The following is an 18202-nucleotide window of genomic DNA, read 5'->3' as shown; positions in this document are numbered from 1 at the left end:
ATATAAGGGCAGGAGGTTGTGATAGGTATTGGGGGACCATTGACCGTGAATATCCTGCCTGTGAAGAAAAGCACTGACTGCCCTTTGCTCTGGAATATCTTCTCAAGGATGTTTGTTTAGCTAACAGCCTTGAAAGATAGAGATTGTCTTTCTCTGGAGCCAAGAACAGGTTTTCTTTCAGTTTTGTGAGGTTGGCAGAATAATGGCCCCTCCACAGACATCCATGTCTGAATTCCACAAGTCTTTTGACTGTGCTTCCTTGCAGGGTAAATGGGAATTACCGCAGATGGAAGTAAGGATGTGAGTCAGTCGAAGGCCCTTAGAATAAGGAGGTTACCCTGGATTGTCTGGCTGGGTCTCATGAATCACAAGGGTCCTGTAAAGTGGAAGAGAGAGGCTGCGAGGCCGTCAGAGTGAGGCAACGTGAGAACTCAGCTCCATCGGCATAGTTTTGAGGATGGAAGAAAGGGGCCAGGGACCCAGGAATCCTCGCGGTCCCTGGAAGCTGGAGGGGGAAGGAAATGGATTCTTCTATAGAAGGAAAGCAGCTAACACTTTGATTTTTGTCCACTTGGACTTCTGACCCCTAGAACCGCAAGCTAATAAACTTGTGTGGGTTAAGCCACTGAGTTTGTGGTAATTTGTTTCAGCAGCAATAGGGACCGAATAATATTCCCTGTAAGATAAGGATAGTGTCTCCCTCTGGAGCAAAGGTTCAGCATGCTTTCTGTACAATATAATAAGGGTCATGTCTCTTTCCAGGGCAAAGGCAGGCATGCTGATTTCTCATGACAAAATATTCAGGTTTCCTAAATTCAAGTTTTCTCTGCTGGAACACTACCTAGGGTGGGAGCAGGCGTCATTGGCTCTCTCTGCATTGCTCTGTGGGTATTGGGGCTTGGAGGAACTGGCTCAAAGGCTGATACTCTGGCCACTGCTACTGTAGTGAGTAATAACTTGTCCTTTTCCTCTGACTCGCGAATCTCATGTCTTCTGCCAGCATCTATAAAGCTCTAGCGCACTAACTTGTTAGTTTGTAAGTAGACTTTTCACTGTGTGTTTACTGTTAATGGGTTTTTGCAAAATTTTTTAAAAAATCCTCCAGCAGCCAGATAATATTACATTCATGATGCTCTTTACTTTCCATACTTTAGGGATGAAGTATCATGTCTCTCTCTACCTTTACTAAGATCAGAGATCAGCTAGCAACAAATTGGAAATCCTCTATAATGAAAGCCTAATATGCAAATCAACTGAATGGCAGAACGACTGGTGGAATGAGTGGTCACTATGATGAGCACTGACCACTAGGGGGCAGACACTCAATGCAGGAGCTGCCCCCAGCCCGCAGGCCCCAAGCCAGCCAAGGCGGGTGCCAGCAGGGGCCCCTGATCACCCCGCTGGCCAAACCTAGGGACCCTACCCATGCACAAATTTTGTGCATCGGGCCTCTAGTAAAAAAATAAAAATCAAACCTGGTTGTTTACCACAGATAGTTTGAGAAGTGTTTTTGTCTACTGAAATTTACCGCTATGGCTGCAACTAAAAAGTCCCTGGTGTGTGTGTTTTTTTCATCCACAGAATTTCCTTCCTGCCACACGTCTCTGTTTACCTTCTCTTCCTCCATGCCATGCCACACACAGAGAAAATCCTTGGGAATTAGTCTCTCGGAGTGCTTTTCCCATGAGAAGCATTCCTGCTAGGAATTTTTGGCGAATTAGATTTCCTTGGTTATGTCACGAAGCTCCCTGGCTTCCACAGCCCTTTGTTTTTATCTTACACTTTGTGGAAAAGTCATCATCTAAACCAAGGGCTTTATTTCATGGCGTGAAAACCAAGGCCTCTTATGACCAGGCAAAATACTGCCTTGTCTCTTTTCTGACCCAACTAGATAGTGTCTTGGGAGAAACTGTGTTAGCCACCCTCACTTCCCTTTTCCCTGACATAAGGCCTGGCTCAGTTGTTAGTTTAGTTAAACAGCATCGCTTCTCTCCACACCTCCAGAAATATAAGGGTGAAATGGAAATTACTTTATTTACAGGCTGAGTGTAGCTAGAGAAATTGACCTGTGAAAGAAGTTGGAAAGAAACTTAAAACTAATTAATTAACTCAAGAAACATTTATTGAGGCAACTATATGCAAGGCATTCTTTTTTAAAAAAATCTTCACTTGAGGTTTTTTAAAAAAATTGATTGAGAGAGAGAGAGAGAGAAAGAGAGAGAGAGAGAGAGAGAAGCATTGATGTGAGAGAGAAACATCGATCGGTTGCCTCCCGTCTGCACTCTGACCGGGGATTGAACCTGCAACCTAGGTATGTGCCCTGACTAAGAATCTAACCCACAGGCTCTCTGAGTCCCGCGGTGCCGCCCAAGGACCACAAGAAGGAGAAAGATGCTGGAAAGTCAGCTAAGAAAGGCAAAGACCCCGTGAGCAATTCGGGGGCAAGGCCAAAAAGAACTGGTCCAAAGGCAAAGTTGGGGACAAGCTCAGTAACCTGGTCTTGTTTGTCAAAGCCACATATGACAAACTCTGTAAGGACATTCCCAACTACAAGCTTATAACCCAAGCTTATAACTCCGAGAGGCTGAAGATTCGCGGCTCCTTGGCCAGGGCAGCCCTTCAGGAGCTCCTTAGTAAAGGGCTTCTTAAACTAGTCTCAAAGCACAGAGCTCAGGTGATTTATACCACAAACACCAAGGGTGGGGATGCCCCAGCTGCTGGAGAAGATGCATGAACAACAGATCTCACCGGCTGTACATTTTGAAAAATAAACCTTTATTAAATCAAAAAGAAAAAAAGAATCTAACCCGCAAACTTTTGGTGTACAGGATGTTGCTCCAACCAACTGAGCCACCTGGTCAGGGCAAGGCACTCTTTTCGATCCTGGAACAAAGCTTGAAGACTGGGAGCTTCCTAGGGAAGGATGAAGAGAACCTTACTTGGGAAGAAATTGAGAAATATATTCCAGTGTCTAGAATTGTGAAGTTTGGGGATTATACAGAGGGGGAATTTTGTAGGTTTATCATTGAAAAAATTTTTTTTTAAAAAAATATATTTTATTGATTTTTTAGAGAGGAAGGGAGAGGGATAGAAAATTAGAAACATCGATGAGAGAGAAACATCAATGAGAAAGAAACATTGATCAGCTGCCTCCTGCACATCCCCACTGGGGATGCGCCCGCAACCAAGGTACATGCCCTTGACTGGAATCGAACCTGGGAACCTTTAGTCCGCAGGCCGATGCTCTCTCCACTGAGCCAAACTGGTCAGGGCAGCGCGCTCTTTTTTTCAGAGTCAGAAGCTTAACTGAAACATTTCTTCTTCCTAACAGGCATACAAGAAAAATTACCAATACTCCTTTTCTCTTCTAGTTCTTTGAGAGAAATAAAGAATATTCCTGCTCACACACTTGGAAGTCACTAGTAAATAATATGGGTCAGAACTTTGTCTATTCAGCAGTGGACCCATTGAACTCTCCTTCCTCTGTTATATGCGTAAGATATGTGTTCCTTTTGTACTAAGGACTACAAAATGACCAGCTCCTTTAAGAGATTTGGAAGGAGCTGGGGATTACCAGGTTGGTTAATGGATGGGTTTAACATATTCTGTGAAAAATACATTATGCATAAATGTTAAATATATTTAACATATTCTGTGAAAAAATACATCAATTTGTAAGAAAAGGCAATTGGATCATGTAGAGTTTTGGTTCCTAAAAGAATCTTTTCTTGATTGAAAACATGTAAGCAAAGGGTTTTGTGCATTTTGGTAAAGTTATGTAACCTATGTTTTTCAGTTCTGACCACTACAAAAGAGAGAAAAAGCTTTTGCATGTAGCAAAGATACATTCAAAAATCAGGAGATCAGTCATTGCCAATCGGTACCTGTGCGGCCTTCAAGGGCGAGAATGGTATACATAACAACAAAAGATGCTTCAGAACAAATTATGAGTTCTTAGAAGGTAAATTAATGTCTTTTTTTATTAGTTGCAAAGGAATGGTTATTACCAAAAAATATCCTGTAATGAGCTTGTATCCCGAAGCTATCTCTCAAATGGAATTTATGTATAGGCTAGACTATACGTGAGGACAAATATGATATCTACTATTTTTATGAGAAATAAAACTACATTTGGATTTAGGAGCAGTTTATATTGGTCGATATTTAGCTAATTAAGGTGTTCAACACATTTAAAACATCTTCCTTTAGTAGGCAGAACAGAACAATGCTTATAGTCTAATTTTCATCTGTAGATATTTTGCTATAGAGTAAACATGTATTGTGAATCATATATGCATTCTTGGTATTGGCCTGGCTATTTGCCTACTAAGCCCAGTTCTACCATTCACCTGGAAACTGTTTCTAGAATTAGAGAAATGATATTTGAAAAGAGAAACTTTTTGGAACCATACCTTATAAGCCTATCAAGTACTGGTAAAATTCAATATGGGATAAAGAAATTTGGAAAAAATACTTTTCACAGATGAGCAAGATAAGAAAGCAAAGAACAAAAGGAAAGAACTAAGAACAAGTAAAAATGCTGCATTTCCTCTTATGGGATAGAATTTTCAACAACTTTTGAGGACCAATATATAAATAATGAGGTCTTAGATTCCTTTGTGGTTCTCTTCTAAGAAGTAATTAAATCCATTTATTATTCTTGTCTTTGAAAACATTGATTTATTCCTACTTTGACCTTTAGGGATTCTAATAGAATTACGGTTTATTCATTCGCGTCAATGTTGTAGATTGTGTAAAAACATCTTTAAATGAGTTAATATATATGAGGCCCTTAGAAGAGGGTCTGGTACTTGTTTGCAGTACATAAATGTTTATTGTTATTATTTTTTTCACAACGAGAAGAAAAATCTTATGAGGAGTCTAAAAGCATGTAAGCTGTTTATGGTTAATCTTTGGAATGCCTTTTGGTCGAACTTTCTGCAGCTCAGCACATTAGATTGAATGCATTGAACTAATTTCCAGATGGCTGGATGACATTTTTGACTTTTCAGGATGACTTTTGAGGCTGTCTTTGTGTGATGATTTCTATCAGTCTCTCTTTCCTAGTCCCTTAAGTTTTGGAGAGCAACTGGACTTGTTTTGAAGTAACCAGCCATTAGATGTCGCTTTCTTCTCATCGTTTTTTGGTTTAGAAAATGTGCCCAGGGCTTAAACTTTTTAGTTTTCTTTTCTTCTTCTTCTTCTTCTTTTTTTTTTTTTTTAAAGTGCCTATAAATAGCCTTTATGTCATAGCTAAACAGGGAATTCAATTTTAGATTAGTAGATAAGAGACACAGTACTCAGCCCCATGGAATGATTAAACTCTGTGTCTGTTTTAAGTGGCCTGACTCAATGTCCCCAGCGGACTAAATTTGGAAATGCAGTTTTTGTGTTTTTCTTTCTTGCTGAAGTTAGCATAGCACAGTTTTTACACTAGATACCTTGCCTGGATATACCTTTATTGAGGTCAAAGACCATTGGTTTTTATCCATTGATCACTGGGTGAAAAGTCTGTTCTTCAGATCCCTATTGAGAGTTGCTCCTACAGAAAATCTTGGGATCGCCCTCTTTCCACCAAAATTGCTTAGGAAAAACCCTGTGCTTACCTCTGTCTCAGAATTTATACTAATATATTGAAATTGTTTACTTAAGTTTTAGCCACACTGAACCTTAGGTAATAGGGGATATGGACTCTCCTTTCTCTCCCTCTCCCTCTCCCTCTCCCTCTCCCTCTCCCTCTCCCTCTCCCTCTCCCTCTCCCTCTCCCTCTCCCTCTCCCTCTCCCTCTCCCTCTCCCTCTCCCTCTCCCTCTCCCTCTCCCTCTCCCTCTCCCTCTCCCTCTCCCTCTCCCTCTCCCTCTCCCTCTCCCTCTCCCTCTCCCTCTCCCTCTCCATCTCTCTTATTCTTATTACCTGCCCAGTTGTGGGAGGAGGTCATTGAGTGGACCTGACTGCTGGTTGACCCTTGGGAGGATTCTGGGCAACCCGAGGCTCCTCCCCTGTTCCCCTGTCCTTGGAATGTACATCCTGCCCACTGTTTCCACACTAGGAGCAGTTTTCAAGGTCATAGCCTTGAGAGAGTAATATGCTGTTGAGACTGTCTGGACTGTATGACTGAACCCTATGAAGGCCTCTCTATAAATCTGTAAAATGCTGGCGGGAGGGTGCAGAGATCTGCTCATCTTGTGACCACCCAGAACACAAAGCACATTACTTCTTCAGCTTGCTGCCTACCAATCTGGAGTGGTCTGCCCCTTTCTTCCATTTCTCCTCGCCCAATGTGTGTGTGTGTGTGTGTGGGGGGGGGGGGGGGATGGGGAAGAGGGGGAGGGTAGTTTCAAATTTCCGTGGAGATCTCTTGAAGTTTCCAACCAGCACCAGGGCATTCCACAGCATTCTTACATCAGGTACATCATCAATAAGTATTCTTAAAAAATGAATGAGTAAATAATTAAATGGGGCAGAAAACGATTTGGGAATGCTTTGATCTTGTTGCTTGCTATATATCTATTAGTTCTATCTCTTTTCTTATCCTGGATCTAATCATGCACAGCTTTGTTTTGAAATGTTAAATCATACTTTGGATGGCATGAGCTTTCTGCAGCAAGAGCCAGAATTGGGGCAATACTGGTTCACTCGGCTTAGGCTCCTGTCAATCTCTTATCTGGGTGTTTCCTTTTGTGCACACAGTACTAGCTTCTAGATGCAGTGTGTGTGTGTGTGTGTGTGTGTGTGTGTGTGTGTGTGTGTGTGTGTGTGTGTGTGTCTGTGTGTGTGGTGTTTTGTTTTCTTTTTGAGGAATTGCTCATGAATATAGTTCTTTGGAACTTTGAAAAATAGAAACTTAGCAGAACAAAAGATGAAGGTAATTATAAATTAGAGTGATTTTTTAATTTGCAGCTTAAGTAATTGTTTTATTGTTCCAATTCACTGTGACTGGGAGGCCTGGCATGATACCTATGCTGGCTTTGTTCCCTGGAGGGGAAGACTCAAATGTAAAAAGCTCATAAGGAATATGGAGATTATTTTCCAACATTTAAAGGAATATATCCCAAACCCTTCTATAAACATCAAGTTTAGAGATACTGCTAGATAATACAATTTCCCTCATGGAATTTTTGTTTGTTTCTTTGTTTTGTTAATCCTCATCTGAAGATATTCACCCCCCCACCCCCCATCAATTTTTAGAGAGAGTGGGAGGGAGGGAGGGAGAGAGAGAGAGAGAGAGAGAGAGAGAGAGAGAGAGAGAGAGAGAAACATCAATGTGAGAGAGCCACATTGATTGGTTTCCTCCTCTAATCACCCCTACCGGGCTGGGAATTGAACTTGAAACCCAGGTACATGCCCTTGATGGGGAATCGAACCTGCAACCCTTTAGTGCATGAGCGGACACTCTAACCACTGAACCACACCAGCCAGGGCCCTCATGGAATTGAATAAATTAAAACAAAATGTAAGTGACCTTAGATCTCCAAAGCTGATATAACACACTACAGTCATTTATAAACCTATCACAATAAACTCTGCCATCTATATATATAAAAGCCTAAGGAACCAGCCAACTGGCTGACCCTCTAGTTGTATTGCACAACTGAAAACTCTGGCTTAAAATTTGTAATTTTAAAATTTTAAAGTTTGTAATCATATTAGCTATGATGTGCACTGACCACCAGGGGGGTAGACACTCAACGCAGGAGCGGAAACCACAAGCATGGAAACATGGAACAGACTGATGAATCTCAGATGAAGGGGGGAGGGGAGAGGGCAGAAAGAGATTAACCAAAGATCTTATATTCATACTAGAGGCCCGGTATACAGATTCATGCACTGGTGGGGTCCCTTGGCTTGGCCTGCAAGGATTGGCCGAAGCTGGCAGTTGGACATCCTCTGAGGGGTCCCGGATTGTGAGAGGGCACAGGCCAGGCCAAGGAACCCCACCGGTGCACAAATCCGTGCATCTGGCCTCTAGTTTTACATAAAGACCACGGCATGGGCATGTTATATGACCCTGTTGCTGTGACACCTTAACTGTGTTATTACCTGACCCTTTAGTCTTAAGTGAGTTGTGCTTACTTCCTTGGTATAGTTTACATTGAGATCAAGTCAGGTTAAAGCAGTTAAAACAGTGGCCTCCAGACTTTCTGGAGCTTTCTTAGTATCATGTTTTGGCTGAGGCAGCTTTAACAGGAACACTGGAGCTGATGAAGTAGACAATTATGAATTAGAAAGTGTAAGACCAGAGAGAAAATATTTTGAATTAAATTCTTTCTTGAAATCATGATTGACATTACTTTTTCTCTTTTGCAACTTTCTATGTGTTTCTGACATGGAGTTCTTTGAGACATTTCTTTGATGGTCACAAGACTTGGCTCCACTGAAAAACTGTAACTAGTAAAGATTATTAGCAATTTTGGGTATGAGAATGTGTTCAAGATTCATGAAAAGCTGATTCAATATGACAGGATTAAAATCTACGTAGACGTCCAAAACAAAAAAGTAGCTTTTTTGGTAAGTGATCTCATATTGTTTTTGCTCGGACTGGTGTGAGAGGAAGAAAACACACACCCTTCAACTGGTCAATGAAAAGTCTATCAGTTTTTGTTTTGTTTTAAGACAATCTCTTTCTATTAATATTCATTAAAAGTTTAACTGCCTGGTCAGAGTGGCTCAGTTGGTTGAGTGTTATCCCATGAACCAAAAGGTCACCGGTTCAATTCCTGTCAGGAGTGCTCTCATGTAGTTAGAAATGGTTCTTCTTCCTTTCCCTCTGCAGGAAGCAAGAGGTTTTCCTCCCATGTTTATGGTGGGATTCTGTGGAGCTCCTGGAGGTAAATCTCACAGTATTGAGGGGGCCGCTCTAGGACTGAGTTCTGCTGAACTTCTTAACTCTCAGACTTGTCCACACTGTGACTCCAGCATTCACAGATCTGGTTTTTGACCCCACACCCACCCTCACAGCGGTTTCTTCACACGAGTCTCTGCTCTGGTAAGCTACGGCTCCCTGCATTTGTCTGCCTGTCTCTCCCACTTGGAACTCAGGTTTGCCCTGAGTCCTTCTCTCCCTTATGGATCCAAGAAGAGTTGTTGATTTTTCACTCTAATGTTTAGCTTTTTATTTGATATTAAAATCAAGTGATGACTTTAAGCTCCTTAAACATGGAATTGGAAACCCACTACCATTATTCTCATTTCATGATTTTGTGTGTGTGTGTGTGTGTGTGTGTGTGTGTGTGTGTGTGTGTGTCTGCCATGAATATGTATACGTAAATGTGTTCTTTGTCACTGGAGAAAATGCTTCCATAGCAACATGTTCAATTAATGCTGTATCTCTTCAACTTTACTTAATATTCTGGGGGGGAGAGGGGGAGGTGAGTGCTTTGTTAGCACTTTAAAACTACCTTTATTCATAACAAAGTTCAGTTTAGTTCTTTTGTTCTTTATTGCTTCACTGAACTCTCTTTTTTTTAAAAAATAAACATCTGGTTTTCACCCTCTAATAACATGTATTCCAAGGATCATCTGTTTTTTGTGCATCTCCTTATTTTACAAGTTGACTCCTTTTTATTTGCAGTACAGTTCAATGTCTCATATATAAATATTTTTTTTTATATTGGTTGGAAAGCTTCTTGGAACAGTCTGAATAATTGCTTTTTCTTGTTTTTGTATAGAGCATATTGTGAACTTTACATCATATATTCTGGCTTTAGCTGAAGTCAGCATTTTACCTTTTTTTTTCTTTCTAAACTTACATTTTCTGGCTTTCAATCATCTTTTCTCCCCCTAAGATTTGTTTACTTTGTCTTCTCTTACATTATCAGCCCACTTTGTTGGGGGTGGGGGATGGGTGGTACTGGAGGGCATTTTCCTCACAGAATCAAAGTAAGTTTTGCGAGGCTGGAGTGGCTCAGTGGTTGAGCATCAGCCTATGCACCGGGAAGTTGTGGTTTGATTCCCATTCAGGGTACATGTCCAAGTTGCGGCTCAGCCCCCAGTAGGGGGTGTGCAGGAGGCAGCTGATGGGTGTTTCTTTCTCATCATTGATGTTTCTCTCCTTCTCTCTTCCTGTCTCTGAAATCAATAAAATTATATTAAAAAAAGAATCAAAGTAAGTTTTATTATTTAATAAGAATAACTGCAGAGATCAGACTATAGGAAGCCACGTTGGACTATAGATTTTGGGGCCATTGTCCAGAGCCAATCACTAAAATCATATTCACCTTGCACTCAATTTAATTTCTTCCTTTACAAAATTAGACATTACTCAGATACCATGAAGTTTCAGTATTTTTCACATGTAGTTAAAACCGTGATGCTAAGTCCTTGCATGTGAAAACTAAAAATATCTGGAGTTTACAAAATATATTGGCTTAGAATGCTAATATTAGAATCTATTATTTTTATGATTTAGCATTCATCACAGTAGTAATAGTTAACAACCATTAAATGTGCCCTATATAATGAATACTGGCCTCAATGTTTTCTATGCATGAATACTTAAATATTGTAACAGTTTTTTGAGGCAGGTGATATTACTTTCATTGTAAACAGGAGGAATCTGAGTCATAGGGAGGTTTAGAAATTTCCTCAAGGTCACAGTTTTATAATGTACCTGGGCTTTGCCTTAATCAGGTATGGTAATACATGCAGATATGGAAATGACTATCATGAAAGGGAAGATTTTACTTATAGTTCCCTAGAAACAGGGGCCTCCTCATATCACACAGGGCCACGTGGGGGAAGTATCAGGGTTGATCAGGTGGCAGGAAGAGCAGAGGAAAGCGTGGACAAGAGCCTGTCTATGGGAAGAAATGGGAGAGGCAGGGTAAGCAGGTTTAGGATTGGGTAGTTTGAAAAATTTCAGTGGGCTGTGGGGCACAGGGGCTGGTTTTCTGGTAACCTGGTCCTGGGATGATTAGGACAGAGGATTATTGTCCTAATCAAGGCCAATATGTAAGAGCCAGCTAGAGGGGGTAGCTGGGCCCTGGATTGTTGGTTTACATATGAAAGATGCACTTAAACTGGCTAGCCCTGGGAGGGGCAGCCTCTCCCCTTTCAGTGAGGCCCTAGATACTGGGGTGTCAGGAATACAGAAAATAAGAAAATAAAGTTAATACAGTCACACAGCTAGTAAATAGCAGAGCAAGGATTTCTCAGCCATATTTTGACCTAGGATCCGAAACCCTCTTGCTGATACTAATGACTTCTAGACAATTCTAAAATATGACAAATTGATAAAAATGCCTTCTAGTCTAATTACTGTGCTCCCACATGACTGAATGATGAGCTTCAAAGGACATTGAATAATGCTGCTCTAAAGCTGTTATTTGACATTTCTTGGGTCCCAGCAGTGCTCTCAGTACATGCTCATACACTGAGGTGAGGCAGCAGCTGGTCCTACTTTGAGACTTTGATTGACCTCAGTTGTGATCATCAGCCTGGCCACAATGGCAAAACAGCTAATAGATTCACAGCACTTTAAGGTAATGGTATCACTGAAAAAAATAAAAAATAAAATAATAAATGATCCTGACATGTATTTCAATGCAAAGCTATAATCACCTTATAAAAGGCCTTTTATAAATTAATTTAACTGACTTTTAAGCTAGAATTTGTAAACATTTACGCTTTCCCCAGCTCTGTGCAAGATGCTGTAGGAAAAGAAAATGCACCAACTTTGGTCTAATGCAGCCGTGGGCAAACTATGGCCCGCGGGCCGGATCCGGCCCGTTTGAAATGAATAAAACTAAAAAAAAAAAAAAAGACCGTACCCTTTTATGTAATGATGTTTACTTTGAATTTATATTAGTTCACAAAAACACTCCATCCATGCTTTTGTTCCGGCCCTCCGGTCCAGTTTAAGAACCCATTGTGGCCCTCGAGTCAAAAAGTTTGCCCACCCCTGGATGTGTCCCCCACTTTGGGGGACAGAATGATCAGGAGGATAATAAACATTAAACTGTGGGTAATACAGACTAAAAATGCAATCTGAACTTAGATAAAGGAATTCAGATGTTTTTAAAAATATATTTTTTATTGATTTCAGAGAGGAAAGAAGAGGGAGAGAGAGAAACATTAATGATGAGAAAGAATCATCCTTTGGCTGCCTCCTGCATGCCCCCTACTGAGGCTCAAGCCTGCCTTGCTCACAATTGAATTGTGACTTCCTGGTTCATAGGTTGGTGCTCAACCACTGAGCAACACCAACTTGGCCAGATTGTTTTGATATGAGGTTAATCATGTTACTTAATGTCTTAAGAGCTTCAGTTGCTTAATTTGTTAAATCAGAATAATTATACTTAATCCCTAGTATTGCTGTGGATACAAGAAATAAGGTATGCATAACACTTAGCAGAGTTCTGGTTTCTAGTTATAAGTCAATAAATATGGACTACTATTATATTATCCATTATATTTTATATATTACAGATCTATAACAGCAGGTCCTCAAACAATCTCATTTCCTTCAATGTCATCCTATCTAATAAAAGAGAAACATGGTAATTGGCGTACGACCGCTACCCTTCCCATTGGCTAATCAGTGAGATATGCAAATTAACTGCCAGCCAAGATGGCAGCTGGCAGCCAGGCAGCTTGAAACTAACATGAGGCTTGCTTGCTTCAGTGACGGAGGACTCCAATGTTCCCCGCCTGCTGCTGCAGGCCTCTGAGCTGGCAGTTTGAAACATAGTAACAGAAATAGAAGCTAAACAAAACCCCAGAAACCAGCTTTCAGCTAGCCGGGATCTCAGACCTGGAGTTGATACAGAGTTTCGATTGTAGAACCTAAACAAACCAGATACCTGCTTTCAGGAGCGGAGGCCTAAGAGCTGGAGCCTCAGAGCTAAAGCTGGCTCAGAATAAAAAAAGAAAAAAGAAAAAAAGGAGCAGTTGGGAGCTTCAGTCCCAGCCTGAAAACAGCCCTCAGCCCCTCACCCAGACTGGCCAGGCACCCCAGTGGGGACCCCCACCCTGAAGGGTGTGTGACCAGCTGCAAACAGCCATCATCCCCTCATCCAGGCTGGCCAGGCACCCCAGTGGGGACCCCCACCCTGATCCGGGACACCCTTCAGGGCAAACCAGCCAGCCCCCACCCATGCACCAGGCCTCTATCCCATACAGTGAAAGGGTAATATGCCTCCCAGCACCGGGATCAGCGGAGCCTCGAGGTCTCCCGGCACTGGGATCAGCATGACAGGGGGCAGTGCCCAAACCCCCTGATCGCCCTGTGGCTCTGTGTGTGACAGGGGGCGGGGCCACAACCTCCCTATCTGCCCTGCTCTGTTCCTGACAGGGGAAGGCTCCCCAACCCGCTGATCGGCCCTGCTCTGTGCCTGATAGGAGGGAACTCCCCAACCTCCTGATCGCCCTGCAGCTGTGTGTGTGACAGGGTGCGGTGCCCCAACTCCCCCACCCCACGGTCCCTGCTCTGTGTGTGATGGGGTAGAGCCATAACCTCCCCATTGGTCCTGCCCTGAGTGTGACAGTGGCGGCGCCCCAACCCCCTGATCGGCCCGGCTCTGTGTGTGACAGGGGGGAGCTCCCCAACCCCCTTATTGGCCCTGCTCTGTGCGTGACAGGGGGTGGCGCCGCAACCTCCCCATCGACCCTGCCTTGAGTTTGACAGGAGGCGGTGCCCCAACCCCCTAGTCGGCCCTACCCTGAGCGTGACTGAGGGTGGCATCGCAACCACCTGATCTGCCCTGCTCTGTGCATGACAGGGGGCAGCGCCCCAACTCCCCAATCGGCCCTGCTCTGAGCCCGACCAGGGGCTGCACCTAGGGATTAGGCCTGCCCTCTGCCACCCGGGAGCAGGCCTAAGCCAGCAGGTCGTTATCTCCTCAGGGGTCCCAGACTGCAAGAGGGCACAGGCCAGGCTTAGGGACCCCCCCTTCCCCCCCCACCCCGAGTGCACAAATTTTTGTGCACCGGGCCTCTAGTTCTATCTAATAAAAGAGTAATATGCAAATTAACTGTTACTCCAATGCAAAGATGGTGGCATCCATGGCCACCGATGGTGGCACCCAGTCCTCTTAGCCTCGCTAAAGTCCTCCAGTCCCAGGGGGCAGCCGCTGAGAGCAGGGCCTGCTTAGCCGTTGCTCTTGGTGACTTGGGAGTAGCCAAGCAGGCCCCGCAGACAGCAGAGAACCATGGGCAGCAGGCCTAAGCCATCAGTAGGACATCTCCTGAGGGCTCCCAGATTGGAGAGGGTGCAAGTCGGGCTGAGGGACCCCCCTCCCTGCCCCCCGTGCATGAATTTTGTGTACCGGGCCTCTAGTTTTTTTTTATAACATTGATGAGATGCCATAGGAACTTAACTATTATTTATATCAAATAACCTAGGTAAAATGAGTTTTATTATATGCTGTTTTCCTCAACGTCACAGAACCTATTGATGACATTAAGTGAGGACTTATTTTATCTATCTACAACAGGTAGTATGGCTTCACCACTAACTTGTTAATTCTCTTTTTCCTTTTTTCTCCCCCTATCACCATCTACCTTCTTTATCTTCTTTTTCATATCAGTGAGGTTAAAGTCATGTTATATCTGAAGTCACTGTTATTTTAGATCATAGGACACTGAGTGGGAGTTGATAACTGACAGGATTACCAAGACACTAATTTTTTTTTCATATTAAAAAATGCAACAGCAATAGCTATTCTGAGTTGCTGTCGATCTGCAATCCTGTTGGTTACCTTGGAGGTTGGTGCTGCTGTCCTGACTTTCTGGAGAGGTCCTGTCTTGTTAGGTAAGCCCTGTCTGTCTGAGTCATGATGGGAGAGGACCTCCAAAGTCACGTATCACTGCATCAGGGCAGGCCTAACCCTGAACAAACTCTGGATAAGGTAAACTTGCCTTTGTCCTTCCATGTTTGGGCCTGTACCAGGTAATTTATGTACTTGTGACATTTCTTTCCCCTCCTCAACTTTAAAAAAAGTCCTTGTCCACAGTTGGTCATTCCAGTCTGTTCTTCCCAGATAGAGACCCAACTGGGACACTACCATTCTGTCCTTTAAAAACATACTTGTCCCATTTTCTTAGAGCACTGCTCTGCTGGAGAAATGAAAATGAACTGAGCCCAGACGTAATGCATTGCCTTTATCAGATGTATTTCCACAGGGAATTTCAATGATGGAAACCAAAGAAAACAGATAGTGAAAATTTGGGGCACAGGGGCAAATTAGAGTGGTGGAAGAGATTATGACAGGAAAGCTACTAGTATTCTCAGCTTTTTAATTTTTTTTTATTAATCCTTTCCTGAGGCTATTGTTTTTCATTGCTTTTCAGAGAGTGGAAGGAAGGGCAAGGGAGAGAGAGAAAAAGAGAGAAATATTGTTGTGAGAGAGACATATCAACTGGTTGCGTCTGGCAAGTGCCCCTACCTACGGCAGGGAGGGAACCTGCAACCCAGGTAAGTGCTTTTGTCTGGGAATTGAACTTGCAACCCTTCAATGCCTGGGCCAATGCACTAACCATTGAGAACACTGGCCAGGGCTCTTTCCAACTTTTTTTAAAGGTCATAGGACATATGCCTATGTCTTCTTCGTATGCAAGACAGATCAGTCTATTAAAAAAAAAGGAAACAAATTTAACAATTATATAAAATTCATTTTGCACCTTTAAGAAGGTCTTTTTAAAATTAATGTTTTTTTTTTTTTTTTTTTTAGGAAATGTATTCATTAATATAGATGCTTTTCTTCATACCAAAGTTTCAGGGGCTAAGGGTTAAGGGTTCTATTGGTTTTCCTCTATGTAAGAACTTGTGGCCAGAGGTTGCTGTCACATATGACTGAAGAATAAATCTCAGGTGAAAGTTTTTTGTTTTTTGTTTTTTTTACACTTAGGACACATCTTACAAATCAAATTCTTTCTGAAATAGTTCTCCAGTAACACCACAAAGATTTAGTCATGAGAAAAGAAGTTCCAAATTTGTTAGACTTCTAGCTCCCAGTTGCCTTTTAATATGTTTTGTTTTCTTAAGGGATACCTTACTTATCCTTTTGCATGATCCTTGGTAAAATTTGTGGAATTCATATAGCAAAGACTGTTAATATAAAGTTACCTTGAAAAGTTTGTGTACTTCCTATGGCTTTTAAGTATCGGATAAACTCAAGTATATCCTGCATAGCATACTTTCTTTTTATAATTTAAATTACTTTCTGATCTAGAAACTAAAGAGAAGTCTGTGGTCATTGGCATAAGGATTGATTATGGATAAATTTGGAGAAATAGTACTTCCTGTCCCAACTTCATTTTGATTTTACACCATTTGTCCCTTTCGAAAACAGACATGACATTTAAATATTTCTCTAATATTATTGGCATAACCAACTTTGTCAAAGAGCCATATGGTTTATGCAAACACACAGATAATCTTGGAAACACTGACATATATAAACTTAATTTTAAAAGCCTAATTTAAAAAACTTAATTTGGGAAGCAGATGGAGTGTTGTCATGGAAATCACTAACAAAGAGGGAGAAAAATGTTACTTTAGGGTAGTCATCATTTCCAAAGGAATGGTCATGTTTGTGAGGGTATTTGTCAATTGTTAGTAATAAAAACAATTGTCAGCAATAAAAATAATTGTTGGTATGTCATTATATGTATTTATTTACCTATAATTTTAAAACGCTTTTATTGTATTCTCAGTATAATACAACTTGCATATTTTTATTGGGAAAGATTTTTTAGTAATGGGAGAGAATTAAACCAAGTATTCATCATTATTTTAAATTAAAATATTCTTTCTCATTTTTCTGAATGAAATGGTAAGTTGTGACCTATTAGTTTTTATTTTTATGTTTTTTTATCTCAATATAACACAAAATTTAGTCACAGAATTGCATCATTTTTAAAAGAAGATGATTCAAATGTGCACTTATGAATTAATTGTATTAACTGTCAAAAATAGAAACTTAAGTCTAGATAGTTCAATTGAAATAATAAAAATTTTCTTAGGCCAGATTTTGGCTAGGTACTGTTCTTTACTGTAGCTTAATCACAGAGAAAGTAAAAAACCCTAATAGGGCCTTAGCTGGTGTGGCTCTGTTAGCTGGAGCGTCATTCTGTGCACTGAAGGGTCATGGGTTCGATTCCTGATCAGGGCACATATTCAGGTTGCCTGTGTTCCATCCCCTATTGGGGCGTGTGTGCAAGGCAGCCAGTCGATGTTTCCCTCTCACATTGATATTTCTTTGTCTCCTCTCCCTTCCTCTCTTTCTAAAATCAATGAAAACATATCCCTGGGCGAGGATTAAAAGTAAGTAAATAAGTAAAAAACCCCACTAGGAGGTTATGTGCATTGCTCATTTTGTACCAGTGATTATTTACCACCTGGCTGTTTTATGTATTCTTCACCATGCCCTTTGGAAAGTCAATGACTAGATTCTAACTTTTTTTTTGTTCTGAGGCAATTTTAGTTGCTATGGTTCCAATGAAATAGACTAATCAAAAGTGGGAAAAGAATTAGAGTTGGGCCACAGGGAATTTGGAACATTAACATAACATTTAATAAAATGTGTGAAGTTGAATTAATGCTGTTTTTGACCTTGAAAATGGAGTATGAAGAATAAAGGAATAAATATCTATTATTCCAATTTGCAATAGGAATTCATAATTTTTCTTTTTTTTTTTCAGAATACTGAATTACACAATGAACATTAATGGGAATTTAAAATGAGAATGCAGCAGTCAGAGTAAACCACGCTACACTTTTAAAAGAATACAGATGGGTTAGCACCTGTATAATTAGTTTTTGTGTTTTCTTGGTAGATTTGGATGGCAAATTGCCTTTCTGCAATTGTGTCATGGCTACCAATGCAATAAAAAAATGGAAAAGGAATTTTTGAGGTTCAACAAAGTCTGATCTGATCAACATCAGAGCCATGTAAGGAAAGCACAAACAAAACACACATTTAAGAGGATGGCAAAAGAGAAAAGCCAGAAAGAATGGGAAAAATACTCATAAATGGGGCAGTTGAATCTTGCAAATAAATCAGCCTTAGGAAAATTGTAGCCTGGGACCTCTGTCGTTTGTGAATGGGCAGTGGTTTAGTTGGCTTCATATCTGAGCTAGAAGTTCTTGAGATGCCTCATTTGTTGTGGGCAAAGAAAAATGAATCCTTCTATCTTGTGGAGTGCGTTGGGAATTTTAAAAAATAAATGTTTTGCCCTGACCGGTTTGGCTCAATGGATAGAGC

The 18202-nt window shown here is 41.4% G+C and overlaps 1 pseudogene; it reads left to right on the top strand.

Annotated features, from left to right (window-relative positions):
• Positions 1–202: 202 nt before the first annotated feature.
• Positions 203–2798, top strand: LOC118650713 (annotated as a pseudogene).
• Positions 2799–18202: the final 15404 nt, after the last annotated feature.

This window comes from Myotis myotis, unplaced genomic scaffold, assembly GCF_014108235.1.
Source record: "Myotis myotis isolate mMyoMyo1 unplaced genomic scaffold, mMyoMyo1.p scaffold_m19_p_3, whole genome shotgun sequence".
NCBI lineage: Eukaryota > Metazoa > Chordata > Mammalia > Chiroptera > Vespertilionidae > Myotis > Myotis myotis.
This window is presented reverse-complemented; position numbering and strand designations above follow the sequence as displayed.